This window comes from Sus scrofa, chromosome 15 (genome assembly GCF_054392235.1).
Source record: "Sus scrofa isolate SSC_HxYL_T2T_F1_AM1 chromosome 15, Sscrofa_HxYL_maternal_Yorkshire_Landrace_v2.0, whole genome shotgun sequence".
NCBI classification, from domain to species: domain Eukaryota; kingdom Metazoa; phylum Chordata; class Mammalia; order Artiodactyla; family Suidae; genus Sus; species Sus scrofa.
The window spans coordinates 117,342,546-117,358,937 of NC_139397.1; the positions used below are offsets into that span (position 1 = coordinate 117,342,546).

The 16,392-nt window shown below is 39.0% G+C and overlaps 1 protein-coding gene across 4 annotated transcripts in view; it reads right to left on the reverse strand.

Moving 5' to 3' along the window:
- Positions 1-16,392, reverse strand: part of SATB2 (SATB homeobox 2) — a 191,150-nt gene that overhangs the window by 1,540 nt on the left and 173,218 nt on the right. The window lies entirely within an intron of this gene.

Sequence of the window (16,392 nt, forward strand, 5' to 3'; positions counted from 1 at the left end):
AGCTCTATCTTTATAGTGTGAACATTAACAAACCGGCATGACTCTGCCCATAAACTTTATTTACGCAAACAGGCAGCAGACTGGATTTGGTCTGTGGGCCTCCATTTGTTCAGCATTGGCTTAGGGCAAACATCCAATCAATGAGTATACTATTTATATTTATTATTATATCAGCCTCATAATAACTTAGAATGTAACAGAGGAAGAGTCAGTACATGAGTTCGAAAATCAATTTTCCATAAAATTGGGAATGACTTTTGTTTCTTTTCTTTTAGCCCTGATCTTAATCCTCAAACAATAATGTTCTTTAAAAATATGAAAACTTCCAAATTTAAAGATATAATTTTTTATTAAATTATGGACTTTAAATGGCTAATTTATAGTGGACCTCCGCAGTATCACCATAAACTATTAATCCTCTGTTTTGCAACACACTTCTGATTTTTTCTTGTTGTCCTTCATATCAAGTATTTCTAGTTGTAATTAATTTAAATCTTTGATTTCTACCTATTCCCTATTCATAAAAAGAGAGAGAAAGAAAGAAAGGAAGGAAGAAAGAAAGAAAGAAAGAAAGAAAGGAAGGAAGGAAGGAAAGAAGGAAGGAAGGAAGGAAGGAAGGAAGGAAGGAAGGAAGGAAGGAAGGAAGACAGAGACAAAACCTCTAATATTTAGATACATTTGTAGACCTAAGATGGAGCCATACCGGCCTGGGTGCCACATCAGCAGACTGAACTTCTGTGTTGCTGTAAATGCTCCGCTTGACCAGAAACTCAGTATCCAGTGAGCCAATCCCCAAGTGCAAAGCCACCTCTGGGCTCTATACTTATTTCCTTTCTCTTTGATCTTCCTAAGTAAGGTCGGATATGTAATCCCAGCCAATCATGCTCTGATTTCTGTGTTGCCACTTCTAATGCTCTACAAAACTTGTCTCAAATCCCTCCAGAAGAATGCGCCACTGCTTAGGAGAACTGTACCCCACCCCCCACGAATGGTTTCCTTTGAATAAACGACATCAAACTCATGACTACTTTTTGTTTTGTCATTTGACACTAGTTAGACAAGTTTATTCTTGATCTTCACAACTAATACCTCAACATCATCTCTGGATGATGTTTCCCATTTTAATATTTATTTATGAACTGACTAAAGAAGGAAAGCAATACAGAGAAGACTGTCAGAACGACTCACCCTGTCCCCCTCAGAGGTCTACGTGAGCAGGCTTGGTGCAGAGGGGAGCGGGAGCGGGACCCCGGAGAGGAACTCAGCCACTGCTCACGCTTTACATCAGCAACTCCGCTGCATCATTAAAAGGCTACTGTGAAGGTCCCCACTAAAAAGCATTATGTCAACTCCGAAGGCAAAGACCTCATTTCCTACATTCGGATCAGTGTCTAACTTCCTGGATCCGCCTGAGACCTTTAAGAACAGTGAGTTCACAGAAAAGAAACTCATGGACTTGGAGAACAGCCTTGTGGTTGCCAAGGGGGAGGGAATGGGATAGACTGGGAGTTTGGGTTAAGAGATGCAAACTAGTGCCTTTGGAGTGGATAAGCAATGAGATCCTGCTGTATAACACAGGGAGCTATACCTAGTCACTTGTGATGGAACATGATGGAGGAGAAGGTGAGAAAAAGTGTATATATATATATATGTATGTATATATATGGCTGGGTCACTGTGCTGTACAGTAGAAACTGACAGAACCCTGTAAATCAACTATGATGGAAAATAAATATCTAAAAAATAAATAAAAAATAAAAGAATGGGAACAAACAAGAATAGTGAGTTCACTTTTTTAAAAACACACATTTCTCTTTTACCATTCTCTCCTATTATATGTGGTCTTTTCCATGTCACAGTAACAAATTAAACGTTTTCCAGAGTTTGGGGGAAATCTGTCCAATCAATGCAGAAGAAAATATGTCCAGTTACACTAAAGAATCACTGGTACCACCACTACCACCACACCACACACTTCCCATATGACCCATTTATTTTTAAACTACAAAACATCAGCATCAAAGCAAGCACTTAAGAAAAAAAATCTCTGCCATCCTCCTCTCAGGGACTAGCTGATGAAAAACTAATTTCTTACCGATGTGAAAATGTCAGTCTTTGGTGTAGAATATTTAAAATGTTAGGACAGATAAGATTGTCACTCAGGTAAGGTAACGGAAGAGGGCAAAACTTTAAAATAATAATTCATAATCAATTAACAACCAAAATAGTAATAAAAAGATAATCAAATCCAAATAAGAATCTCCATCATAATAAGCTGATGGCTGGTGGCAGAAAGAAATCTAAAACAGAGGACCATAAAACAGTGGCACTAAAGGTCCATATAATGTTGACCAATTAAAATGAATGTTCTTGGCATTTTCTTTACCACTTTCAACTAAGAGTAAACTCATGCGGTCTGCTGTGGTAAGCTGGCATCAGCAAAAAAGTGAGAGCTCCATTACTTCAACAGCCTAATTATAGCCGGCGGAGAAAAGGGGAGCTGCACGGTGGGCCTGCACTGCTCACGGCAGCTTTGATGGCAGAAAGATACTTGCTCTGAGGCTGTAATCTGGGCTGTCTGACATTGTCATAAATGAACCTCTGTGTCAACAGGTGAGGATTTTGGGGGCGGAGGGGAAGAGAGAGACTGAAACTATATAGGGAATATGTACTCATGGAACGTGTATGCTCAAGCATGAGGACCCCCTTTTAGAGCAATTGTGTTAATTGGAAAACAAAAGAGAATTAAAATGCCCCATTTTCTAAATTATGCCTGCCTTCTGTAGTAAAAGTCAGCATAACGGTTCCATTTAATTAAATAATGAGATTGGTTCTCTAGGGGTTTTCCATTGTGCATTGGTTAGATTTAAAGAGATTTTCCAAAACTCTACTTTGAAGTTACTATAATCTTTCTGCATGATAGGGTCTGTTCTTCTCCTGAGGTCCCACCCACTGGCCCGCTTCACCTCCCCTTCTTACTTAGAACCTGGCAGTAGTAACACATGCACACGGAGAAGCCACACACGAAACAGAGAAGCAGCAATCGCAGTAGTTCCCATTTACTGAATGCTTACTCTGTGCCTGGCAGTTTTAAGACCTTCATGCGGATTAACTCATTTAATCCCCACAGTTCCTGGTGAAGGTACTCTTTCGATCAAGACCAATCACGAAACATGGAGCATCTCAGGAGCACCCTCGAAACTGGACATTATGAACCCAGGGAGCTGTCCGTGTAAGAAAGAAGGTTTCCAAGGAACAATGACAATGTCACTGCCATCACAGGAGAGGAAGAGGTTTCTCAGAAAAATAACAGCAATAGAAATGATCAACAGGCCAAAATGCCCTGTCTCCGGTCAGACAATGTTCTATAGTGAGTTGGGAGGCATGGCGATATTTGTATGAAGAAGATGAAAGGATATTTCTAGCTTCTTTGAGCAGACAGGAAAGAGCAGTCGAAATGGAGAATGACAAAAGGAGCAGCTCTGAAGTAAAACTGTCTCCCATATTAACTCCTGCCCGAGGTTTCTCGGCTAGATGACCACTTTTCTTTGGCTATAACTCCCTTTCAACCACAATGTGCATAATATCCAAGACAAAGACCGTCCCCAAGTCATCTGTCCCAACTGTATGTATTCCCCTGAAATGTTCTGATTACCCCAGACATTGAACTGTTTACTGTCTTTTGACAATTTTTCGCAAAAGGAACTGCATACACATTTCATCACTAGCCAACTGCAGGAGCTTATTATGATGACAATCAGGCCTTGCTTCTCCCTGTCCCGAGGAGTGAGATGGGTACTCTGAACAAGAGCAGAGTCAAGCCTACTGCTTACAAGATGATATTCCCGCAGCAGGGACATCCATCCAAACCCTCTCCTAAAATCCCCCATCCAGTCATCGTTTCGGTGCTTTTGCACATCCTAACGAAATAAAATGTCAGCTGTTTTAGTCTCTTCTTCATAGGAGAGGTTTCTGAACTCCCGCGTAACCGAATGTTAATTTTTCTGTCCGAGCATCTCAGAGATGTATGAAATTCTCTGTTAGTAAAGCAGGATGATTCAAGTTTGGTCCCAGTCCCCAGCAAATGCCCTGAGTAACTCCAGCATGAGGCTGTGTCATTGATTCTCCCTGGACGGGCTACGTCGCCCTGTTGCTCAGCACATCTGACAGTGCGGGCATATATTTCTGGCTGATTGATTTTTTTGAAACCACAAAATTTACAATGACTTCAACCGAGACGGAGAATGCCCTGCCAACTGAACAGATAGGCTCTTTTCTAACAAGTTCTTCCCACACCCAGACAATTCTTTTCTGGCATTTTTAAAAAGATAAGTGTCCACAGAGCAGCCACCCAAATATTTAGGTACATCTGCCCAAGTCTGCCCACTTTCCAGCCATATCCTCTCTTCCCGTCTCAAAAGAGGCCCGGCATTTGACCTTTCTATTCCTAAGTCCATCATCTCTCTTCACATGATTTTCCCGAATAACAGAATATATCATTCTGAAAAGATAGCTATCCATCCCTTTCTTCTTGACCTTTGCACACTGAAGCCTGACAATTCATCCTAGCTCTCTTTGGGTTTGGATTTTTCTCCATCACAGTTGAACTTAAATTTATCTGGTCAGCAATTTATTTCTGATAATTTCTACAAAGAGAGTTTGAAAAGGTTTTTTTTTTGGTTTTTTTTTTAAGATTTCTGTATTCCAAAATCTTTAAAAGGCATTCTATTGCTGATTTTTCAATATAACAATTAGGGTTCACAGCACTGAAATATCTAGGCAGCTTCAATAATAATAATAGTAGCAATACTATCACTATTAATAATGGGTAGTGGCATTCATGTAAAGTTTATTGAGCCTAGCACTGACCTAGGTGCTATGAATGTATTTCACTTAATTTTCATAGTAATCCTGGAGTAGATATTTTTACCCCATTTATGATGAGAAAACAGGGTGGGTTCAGAAAGCATAATTTGTTTGAGGGTTCTAATGAGCAGGACTGGGACTCTAAAACATATTGGTCAGATTTTAAATCCCATGCCCTTAAATACGTTCTCCTGTCTTCCACAAATAAGATCACACAAGAAAAGTGAAAAGCTCTAGAGCAGAGGAGACAGACTATAGATAAGATATCAGGTAGTAACAAATACTTTAAGCAAAAATAGAGCAAAGCCTAAGGAGGAGAATTGGTGGGGGAGAGAGGAGTTATTTTAGATTCAGTGATCCAAGGAAGGCTCCCTAGGGAGGAAGCCTTTGAGCAGAGGCCTGAGGAAAGTGAGGACCAAGCCATGAAGAAGAGCGACCGAGATAAAGACAAACAGCAAGCAAAAAGGCCCGGAGGCGGGAGTACACTCGGTAGACTTGAAGACTAACGAGGAAGGCTGCGTGTTAGAGCGTGTCGCCCAATACAGCAGCTACTGGCCACATATACGGCTCCTTACATTTAAATTCATTAAATCTCAAAAAAAGAAAACACTCAATTCCCTCAGTCACATGAGCCACATTTCCAGTGCTGGAGAGTGAGACTGTGCGATGTCATGTTGGACAGCACAGATACGGCTCTGTCCATCCCCACGATCATTGCAGGAAGGACTGGCAGACAGCCCTTTGCTAGAGAGAGATGACAACGGGAGGGTGGCCAGGGCCAGAGCAGCAGGGCCTTGGCAATTCTACCATCAGGGTGAGGTGACCTGCAATCATACAATCTAATCCAGCCCAAAACACAGTAGGGCTTAAAACTGCCACTATCACTAGAGAGAAGTGAAATAGAAATGCATCACATACTAAGAAAAACTCAGCTTGTAATATACTACTGAACTTTCAATGCAGTGTCACAAATAGCCACACCATCATAAAAATAACCAGAAGGATGCATCTGGCACTTCTGTCCTCAAGATAACGGTTAATTTACATTTAACTGATGGCTGCCTTCTTCATCAGAAGTGCTTATCATGTCTAAAAGAAATCATGTTTAAAACCTTTGACCTTGGGTGAAAAGAGTAACAAAGAAAATTCCATTTATAAAATATTTATGGAGTGTCTATAGTAACTGGAACTATTAATTCACAAAGCTTTCTAATAAGGAGTCCTGTCGCCAAGAGTTAGGTGTTAATGATTAAGTTATGAGTAGGACAAAATCGAACAGAAACGTAAAAGTTTATTAAGTCTCTTCTTACATAATTGCTGAAATCTCTTTGGTCTGAAATAGGACATCCATGTGTATAAATGAACATGAAGATGGTGATGAAGAAAGAAAGATTGTAAATATATTCGAAAGAGACATTAACTTCAAAATAAAACCCGGGGAGTTCCCGTCGTGGCGCAGTGGTTAACGAATCCGACTAGGAACCATGAGGTTGCGGGTTCGGTCCCTGCCCTTGCTCAGTGGGTTAACGATCCAGCGTTGCCGTGAGCTGTGGTGTAGGTTGCAGACGCGGCTCGGATCCCGCGTTGCTGTGGCTCTGGCGTAGGCCGGTGGCTACAGCTCCGATTGGACCCCTAGCCTGGGAACCTCCATATGCCGCGGGAGCGGCCCAAGAAATAGCAACAACAACAACAACAACAACAAAAAAAGACAAAAAGACAAAATAAAACCCAACACCTCTTTGCCCAGTGACAAAGCATAATCATAATATGGATACATGTTGTCTTCTGCCTTCGAAACTGAAAATTTTGAAAACATGAGGACAAAATGGTACCATGACAAAAGTCGACTGAGGAAGATAAAGCAGCTCTTCTTAAACCACTCAGTGTTCAAATAGATTTTGAAGGCCTCAATGAAAACCAGCTGGGAGCCATGTGTAAAATATAATGGCTTTTGCCTGCAGGGAAGGAAGTGAGATCCTAAATGATTAAGTTTAGGAAAGTATATAATTCACTGTATCATTATGGGGTGAACTGGATTACTTATAATATGCCAAGACTTTGTGGTCTTTTTTATATAGAGAAAATGAGAAATTATTAAGGAGGTGACTAGCGGGTGGCTGATCCAGAGGAGTAATAGGTAGTAGGTTAAAATCGTCTCCCAGGTGGCCGCATCCCCCTGTCCTTAACAAGCCTCGCCCAGAGGAGTGGGCGGCCCCATTGCCTCAGGTCCTACGTGGTGAAGCACAGCAATAGGAGATGACTTCTGTCTGCATTTATTTTGAGTTAATACGTGAGTTGTTTGGACTTGTTTAATTTTACCTCCTCTATGACAACAGAAAATAAAATAATTGATCCAAAGAAGGAAAGCATTCTTCCACTATAAATCCTGAGAAAATATATTTAACAGGCAATAAGAACAATTGGTTAGAACAACTGGAAAGTCCTTGGGCGTAACTCAGAGTTTGTTAAACGAATAAGTGTTCCTATGTTTAAAATATACTATATAGAAAGCATCATGTAACTGAGATATTTGTCTTAAGTTTCAACAACCTAGCTCTACCCCCTAATAGTCCCTATTTTTCAAAATCAGCATTTAAGACTTAATTTTGGACCAAAACCTCAGTGGGGAGAATTTAGCGTTAGTAATTAATAAGTAATATAAATATTAATGTAACTGTTTAACTATCTGATCGAATGGGCTGTGAGCTACACACTGGCACACAGTAAGGGCTCAGGACATCTTTCTTCTGCTGCACTGGATTGATTCCATATTCTCTTTTCCTTTTTTTTTTTTTTTTTTGTCTTTTTGCTATTTCTTTGGGCCGCTCCCATGGCATATGGAGGTTCCCAGGCTAGGGGTCAAATCGGAGCTGTAGCTGCTGGCCTACGCCAGAGCCACAGCAACAAGGGATCCAAGCCGTGTCTGTGACCTACACCACAGCTCATGGCAACGCCGGATCTTTAACCCACTGAGCAAGGCCAGGGATCGAACCCACAACCTCATGGTTCCTAGGCGGATTCGGTAACCACTGCGCCACGAAGGGAACTCCGTCTTTTCCTTTGATTGCAGACTATCTTTATTCTATGCAACTTCTTCTTTTCCTTGCTATTATTCATTCTTAGCAAAACTACGTTTTAAAAATAAATAAACTGTCACTCACTTAGGACCTTATAGGTATCTGAGAACAAATATATATATATATATATATATATATATTTAGGAGTTCTCTCGTGACACAGTGGGTTAAGGATCCAGCATTGTCATTGCTGTGGCTTGAGTTGCTACTGTGGTATGGATTCAGTCCCTGGCCTGGGAGCTTCTATGCTCGATGGACGTGGCCAAAAAAAACACCATTTCTTGTGTTTAAAAAAAAAAAAAAAATTCCAGGGCATTTCATAACCCTTAAGATAACTTTTACATAAAAATTGTTAGCAGGAGTTGTGAGGTCACAAATTTCTTGTTCTGAATTCAGTCCTTGTTTCCCAAAGCACATCTGCTTATTGCAACTCTGAGCAAGTTACTTCCTCAGAGCCACAGTGTTTGTTAATCTGTAAAATCTCCCTTGTAGTTTTATGAGGATTAAGTGAGATAATGGATGCTAAGTGTCTAGCAGAGTTCTTATCATAAGTAAGGTTTTTGTAAGTAGATTCTATTATTAAAAATGAGAAGATCTAAGAATCAGTAGTATAATACCTCATGTAGTTCTCTATCAACTCTACTCATTATAAAAATTAGCAACGAGTCCAGAGATCTACCTCTTTCACTCCCCAAAGCCATAGATCTACAAAGGAGCAAGTCCACCAATAAGAGGCTTATTTCCTTCATTCATATACTACACACGTCTTTGTTTTTTAACACAGCACCTAGCACATGGAAGTTGCTTCTAAAGCATCTGTCACATGGAGTTATACCTCATGGTCATAATCCCATTCAAGGTGACACCTTCCATATACACAGCCTGAGATTCTCTTAGGATGACACCCTTTATTAGTGGTTCTGGAAATGTGGTCCATGGACCCCCAGAGGAATCCTGACAGGCTCGTAAAGAGGTTCATGAATCAAAACTATTTTCATAGCAAAACTAAGGCATTAGCTGCTCTTTTGGACTGGGCTCAAATGTGTACTGATGGTACAAAAGCAATGGTGGGGAAACTGCTGGCGTATTAACACGTCAAGTTAGTGACACCAAACTTCACTAACAGTTACACTCTTCACTGCCACATACACAGAGTAAAAATGCCACTTCCCTTTAAGAATGTCCTTGATGAAGCAGTAAAGTAGTATTAGTTCTATTAAATACCTACCCTTGAGTATCCCTCTTTTTAATATTCTGTGAGAGGGGTGGGGAGTACATATGATGCGCCTTTGCGGCATATCAAAGTAAGACGGTTCTCATGGAAAGTGTATTTGTGTAATTGAGTTGAGAGCTGAGCTGGGCACCTTTGTCATGGAATAAATATCATTTTTACTTGAAAGAACAACCAACAGAACAAACTATGGTTATTCAGACTTGGGTATGTGGCAGACAGTTTCTTAAAAATGAAGTAAGCCTAACAATTAAAAACAAAAATCTAGTAGTATTTGTTGTCAATGATTAAAATTTACCTTTCAAATAAAAATTAGAATTTTGGAAAACTTGTAGCTTCCACTAAAAGTTTAATAGCTCCTCAATACTTAAAGACTCTCCTAATGATACTGGTAGTGATTTAAGAAACTTTTAAGGAATTCCCGTCATGGCTCAGTGGTTAACGAATCCAACTAGGAACCATGAGGTTGCAGGTTTGATCCCTGGCCTTCTCAGTGAGTTAAGGATCTGGCATTGCCGTGAGCTGTGGTTTAGGTCACAGACATGGCTCGGATCCCGCCTCAGATCCCGCGTTGCTGTGGCTCTGGCGTAGGACGGTGGCTACAGCTCCGATTCGACTCCTAGCCTGGAAACCTCCATATGCTGCCGAAGCGACCCAAGAAATGACAAAAAGACAAAAAAAAGAAAAGAAATTTTTAAAAATATAGCACATAATGAAATATGTCAACATTTAGATCTACATAACTCAATACACCAATATTTTCCAAATGAACAATGTAAGATATTATAAAATTATGAATAGGTAAAATATCCATTCAAAGTGCAAGGTATACAAATGAATTATAATGTAAAAAGTATGAAAAGTTCGTTAATATGATTTAAGACTCCACTTTGCCACTAAGCTTTAAGAAACTACCACTATAGAGTTTTGTATCAAAGAAGATACAAATTTCCTGGAAAGGCTACTAAAATATTCCTTCCTTTTCTAATTATATGCCTGTGTAAAGCTTGATCTTCTTCATTAACTTTAACCCAAACACTCTGTATCAGAATGAATGCAGAAGCAATTATGGGAATCCAGTTGCCTCCACTAAGCCAGACATTTAAAATATTTGTAAAAATATATATAAAACAACGATACTATTCTCATTTTTTCCCTTTGGAAATAAGTATATATCATTTACACATAAGCATATATATTACTTATAATTATTTTCAAACTAAAATTTTCTCAGAATTGATTTCTAATATGGTAACTATTGATAGATATATACATTACTAGAGCCCTTAATAGTAAGAATTAAAGGAGGTCTTGACACCAAAAGTTTGTGTCACCACACGAATTACTTTGACTATGTAGCCCTGGTCTTTCCCCTAAAGAAAACCAAGCACTTTACTATAAAATTCAAAATAGATCTTACAGTTAAAAACATCCTTACGTGAGCCCAGTCACCTAGGAAGGTCTTGCAGAATGAGTGTAGGAGAAAGTACACACACATTGCGATCTGCCTCTTGACTCTGTCACTCAGAGACATTTTTCACAGGCAAAACACATCCACTGAGATACACAACAAAGCAGCACTATTTCTAACTTCAAATGATGTTACTTGAGTTGGCTCTGATGGTTGTAATTACACATCCTAACATTATAAGACTTATTAAAAACCATGGTTTAGTTTTGTTGGCTTTTTTTTTTTTTTTTTGGATTACACAGTATCCTAAGGTCAAAACTCAGGAAATCTGTTATTAAAAAAAAAAAAAAAAAAAAGTATCCATGAAGTGATGACAAATTGCAGACTACAGGTGTTAGATTACATTTTGACTTCAGGCAGGTTTAATATAAGTTGGTCTCCTTTTACAATTGCTCTTAGCACATACAGCTATGGGACGGGGATTTAAAAGAGGAGGGGGGAAGAGGGAGAATAAGAACAACATCAACAAAAAAAAAAGAGTAGTGTTCAATAAAAGAAGACCATGTCAAGAGAAATCAATACAAACAAGCAAAATGGTAGGAAGTCTGACACGGAAATATGTGTTCAATTTCATCCAGCCTTAGTCTAAGTTTCCTTTAATATTGTAACCAAGATGGTATTGGAACATCGTGTATGTTTTTAATGCAGTTTAATAATTGTTTCTCAAAATAAACACTTTGGTCAAAGATAAAAGTATAAAAACACTGTGACACAATAATCCGTTAAAATAAACTTGGGGGTTTGGAGGAAGCACAGTTCTTAAAAAGACTTTGGCTTATATCGTTTCCTCTTTGGTAACAAACTCTACCGACAACTTTGGTATGGTTTGGATTTAAAAAAAAAAAAAAAGTGTTGTAGTCATTAATCTGACTATTGGGGAGTAGCCAGAATCTGCAAACCCCAAAGAGATAGCTGAGTGAGCTGCTTTTCCGATATAAGGAGATGAGCTGATGGTAAATTAAGCAGGGTCAAGATGAGTAACTATACTTCAATCAAATAGACTCCATGACACATAAAAAACAATTCCCTCTCCTGTTAGAAGGTAGGAGAGATAAAACATAGACATATGTTGAACCTAATGACAATTTCCCTTTCCCTTCATCAGCATCATAAGATACATAGGTTTATTTGATCACTTAAGACTTAACAGGACCGAAATCATTCCACAAATGTAACAGAGAGAACCACGAGAAGTTCCAGGAAGAGCTGACTCTTTAGAAGGTCCAGGCCACACCCAAGTGTCCTTTTGCCTAAGAGAAACCATTTCCCAAGCCCACCCACCCCAGCCCATTTGCCTGACACCCAGGAGCATTCATCACCTTGCTGTTCCCATAGACTTTCCCTTCACAAAGTCTTCTCAAAACACAAAGCTTCACCTACAAATTCATAGAGAAGGCCTATCTTTCAAAGGTCAGATTCAAGATGCAGGAAATATTAAAGTGTCTTTAAAGACCTTATATTGGAGGTGAAATGAGTAAAGAGTAACACGGACATGACTAAAGCGGACAGTTACCACTGGGATCCTGAATTCTAAATAACTGTGTGACTTGTTTCATTGGTAAAGTCAAGGAAAGAGTGGCTTTTGCACCAGCATGGATAAAAGAAGTCAAAGTTAAGTTAAAGATAATGAAGAGAATAAAAGGTTAGGATGATCTGAGTACCCAGAATTCATGATGGTATTAGAAGAACGAACCTGGAAATTCATGACACTTCATCAATGGCAAATGAGAATTAGAGAAAGATGTGCAGCAATTAAGAATAATAATGACCCAGCTGAATTCGTAAATGGTTTCTCCAGTTAGCTAAATAATTCTCAAGTGAAATAAAATGTAACGGAATGAAAACAATTTCATCAAATTCCAGTGATGCAGGACCCAGTGAACTCTGGAATTGGACTTCTGAAAACAGATTCATGGTAAGCTTAAAAGAACAGAATGCAGGCATACCTCGTTTTATTGAGCTTCACTTCTCATACATGGCATTTTTTTAATAGATTGACAGTGTGTGACAACCCTGTATTGTCAGAAGACACGTAGCAATATTTAGCAGTATTCTTAAATTATAATATGTACATTAATTTTTTTGATTCAGTGCTCCTGCACACTTAATAGACTATAGTACAGTGTAAACATAATTTTTTTTTCTTTTTTTATAATGATTTTTATTTTTTCCACTATAGCTGACTTACAGGGTTCTGTCAATTTTCTGCTGCACAGCAAGGTGACCCAGTCACACATACATGTATATGTTCTTTTTTCTCACGTTATCATGCTCCATCACAAGTGACCAGACATAGTTCCCAGTGCTAACGTAATTTTCATATGCACTGGGAAACCAAAAATTTGTGTGACTAGCTTTATTGAGATATTCACTTTATTGTGGTGGCCTGGAACCGAACTCACAATATCTCTGGGTTATGCTAATACAGAAACTGCTTCAGATAAATAAATTTCATCCAACATGTTTAATCAGAGCAGAGTTTCAATTCCTTTTAAGTAAAAGGGGGTAGAGAATAGATAACATTTTACAAGAACAGACATCCTATAGCCAGCCAAGAATTGCATCAATGAATACTTAAATCATGATTTCTAAGGGAAAGCACTAGAGTCAAAATTCAAACCAGTTCCTAATGCCTCACTATTTAGAAATCTAGTGATAAAAATAATAACTTGAAAACACCTGTTTGGTAAAGAAGGACTTAGAAACACAGATGCTGTGGGGGAAAAAAATACGTACAGTTGAAGTCACAGGATCTCAACACATTATGTAAGCTTCACTGAAGCTTCATTCTTCCTGATTTACACACAGATTACATGATGGGACTTGGGGGTCATATGCTAAATTTTAAATATTCATATCCTGTAACTAGTATATAGTCAAAGTGGTTCGCTCTCCTTTGGACTTCCAACTTCTTAAAAACATTAACAAACTCATCTCACAATGGCAATGGGTCCTGTTGTATTTATTCTTCAATGAGAAAATGCACGCACAAAATTGAACTCTGATCCCCAAATCACAATCTCCTGACTCAAACACATAACAAATATGTCCTTATTGCCATTTAGCTGGAAAATGGAGAAAAATACAAAAATTCTTCTGTTTTAAAGTTCTGAACAAAATTTCATTTCAGTGTGAATAAACATCTTCCAATTAAAATATAAAAATAACACTAAAAATGACAGAGGGTACTATTCAATGTTTCACGTTTATGGTTAAAAGTGAAGACAAACAAGTAAGGAAAAATTATAGTACATTATGGAGAAGTTCCTCTCCCAAATGTTAATTCTGAGTGGGTTATAAAGGGATTTTTACTTTTTCTGTCTTTGGAGACCATTTAAAAAAATTATATACCCCATTTTGTCAAAATTTGCAAGCATACAAAAAAGAGCTTTTTCCTGACAAAACTCAGCCAAGACTCAGTTTAAGATGAAAAATCCCCATAACTGTAATGGTATAAGAGAAACTGTAGTTATGCTGCATTCCAGCTTCTTAAAGAAGAGGGTTTACATTATTTAAGGAGAAAGGGTGTATGGATTAGATTCTTTTCTTGGATGGTGGTGGGGGGGGAGCAGGCACAGAAGAAAGAAGGCAATCCATGTGTTTGAGGTCTCACATGGGGCTATTTAGAATCTCATGATAGGCCACATTTTCTGTATAATTTTTACAGTTGGGGCACTCAGAAGTCAGAACAATCTGACAGTTATGGTTAGTGAAAATATTAGATGTTCACCAATAAAATACTACCTCAGCATATTTTCTGCTTTCTGGATGTAACCACTTAATAATAGGACTTGAGAAAACTGCACTGTGTGAATCAAACACATAAAAGTACAAATATTCCTTTTATAGAAAGCAAATCTTAAGCGGTGCATTATAATCAACCACTCTGGTAAAAGACAAAATATCCAGCATTACCACACCATGGACATATTATGGTTTATTATACCCTAAGGTCCAAACTGGGTAAACAAAGTCAAATGATCAAAGAAGGGTTTTCTCCTCAGACTGTGAGGTAAAGGCCACGGATCTCTAGGGAGTGTCAGCAAAGAGTCCTTGTGGCTTAGCAATGAAAAGGTGTCAAATGAGAGCTTATCAAACACAGCCTTTAGTTTTCAACATCACTTAATTTCATCAGGGATTGGCTTCCTGGGTACTATTTTCTTTCACGAGAAAAAAAAATATGGAAGAATTAGATCATGTGAGGTAAAACTTCCAAAAAGTTGATTCTAGAATATTCTTTTAAATTTGAAAACACATTTAATGCATTATGAGGATATGTATTTTACATTACCCACATAAATGATCATCCGAACTGTAACCAGGTATGGAGGAAATTTTGCTTCTACTTTGTGGTAAGTACAGCAGGTGAGAGAAGGAAAGCAGACAGGGCTAGGCACTCTTATTCAGACTGTGGTTTACTCAGGAATGGTCACTGGGAAGAGAAATCTCAATTCCTAATTCCCCAGGGCAGAGGAACTGGATTGGCCATTCATTTTCCCACAAGAAAGATTTCAGTCTCCAAGCTGCAAATGAACCATTCTGCTCCCATGAGGCCATCATGCAAGCATCCTTATCTCCTCAGATTCACAAAGCAAGTCCAATTTTGTCTCTGTGCCATGTTGCCTTGGCTTTTCTAAGCATATTTGCTTATCCTGTGTAGGTCGTCCTCAGAAACTAGAATTGTCAAGTCATTATACTTCCAAATGTGAATTTGCTTAGGGGTGGATTTAATTTAATAGCTGAAAACTCAGTACAAAACAAACATACTTACACATGACATTAGCAGAGAATTAATCATTAATGCTCTCGATTGGGGTTCCAAGACCCCCAAATTGCCCCGGTGAGGATCTGAGAGTTTTCAGATCTCCTTCCCCTCATCTGAACCTCCACATCTAGCCAATCCCACGTGCTGCTGATTATCCTTTTTAAACAGTTCTTGGATTAATTTCCCCTTCTCCATTCTACTCCTGTTGCTATTGTTTAGATCATCATAATCTCTTGCCTGAATTAGTTTACTTCCCAACAGGCCTCCCTGCCACGGCTGACAGAGCATCTTGCCAAAGGCCTGCAGTGGTCTTGAGATGGGTCAGGGCCTCCAGCACGTCCCAGAGAACTCTGTGACCTGATGCTGTATGTGCCCCTGCCTCATCCTTGCTCCTCAACTCTGCCCTTTGGCTGTGCTCCGATGGCTCTAGAGCTGTAGTCCTGATCCTGATCCCAGTGCTTTTGCCCTCCCCCGCCCCCCCGTCCCCTCTACCTGGAAAGCTGCTCAAATTGAGGAACTGTGTGAGGGACCCTGAGTGGCACTATTTCCTGGAAGCCTTCCGGGTCCCCAGCCCCCTAGGTTTGGGGCATACGTGCCCTTCTTTTGGGCTTTTCCTTCTCTGTACTTACTTACATGCTGTATTATAGTCATCTGTCTACACACCTGTTTCCCCATGAATCTGTGAGCTCCTTAGGGATAGATTCTGAGTGACATTCATATCCACCCACTCAGCATTTAGCACAGGGTCAGAGTTAAAGTGAAGAGTTAAAACTTCAAATTTATCCCCAAATCTGCAGAATACGTCTGTGTTGGTAATAGCCATATTACATAGACAAAAAGTCTTCTTAAAAACTAGAATGTGCCTAATAGCTATAATGGGGAGAGTGGCAAGTTCATAGACGTACCCATTAAAAAATATACTGAGTACTGAAAAGGGCTAAATTATACTATTATCGTTCATAATAATGTATTAGGTTCACAG